The sequence below is a fragment of the Dipodomys ordii genome, unplaced genomic scaffold (genome assembly GCF_000151885.1).
Source record: "Dipodomys ordii isolate 6190 unplaced genomic scaffold, Dord_2.0 Scaffold14, whole genome shotgun sequence".
Taxonomy (NCBI): Eukaryota; Metazoa; Chordata; class Mammalia; order Rodentia; family Heteromyidae; genus Dipodomys; species Dipodomys ordii.
In genome coordinates this window covers 15,674,846-15,675,374 of record NW_012267230.1, presented here as the reverse complement: position 1 = coordinate 15,675,374, position 529 = coordinate 15,674,846, and the positions used below count along the sequence as shown (strand labels likewise).

The following is a 529-nucleotide window of genomic DNA, read 5'->3' as shown; positions in this document are numbered from 1 at the left end:
AATTCAAGGCCTGGGCATTGTTCCTGAGCTGCTTTTGCTCAAGGCTAGCGCTTTACCACTTGAGCCACAGCACTATTTCTGGCTTTTTTTTGTTTATGTGATACTGAGGAATCCATCCTGGGGGCTTCATGCTTGCTGGGCAAGTACTCTACCACTAAGCCACCTTCCTAGCCCTGAGCATTCCTTACTGGAACTCCTACCCGCAAGTGGGAAATTCTGCATCTGGCCCACGGAAGGCGCTGTTGAGGCTGTGTACATAGGTGGATGTGAACGGTGGAGTCTGCGTTTAGACTTGGGTCCCTATCTCAGAGTACCTCATGGGTTTAAATATGTTCCAAAATCTAAAAATAAGCTGGGCGCCGGTGGCTCACACCTGTAACTCTAGCTACTCAGGAGGCTGAGATCCGAGGATCACAGTTCAAAGCCAGCCCAGGCAGGAAAGTCCATGAGACTCTTATTTCCAATTAACTACCAGAAAACCAGAAGTGGTGCTGTGAAGCGGTGCTGTGGCTCAAGTGGTAGGGTGCTT

The 529-nt window shown here is 49.7% G+C and overlaps 1 protein-coding gene across 1 annotated transcript in view; it reads right to left on the bottom strand.

Annotated features, from left to right (window-relative positions):
* Clcn7 (chloride channel, voltage-sensitive 7) overlaps nucleotides 1–529 on the bottom strand; it is an 18,749-nt gene that overhangs the window by 7,408 nt on the left and 10,812 nt on the right. The gene's annotated exons all lie outside the window — the stretch shown is intronic.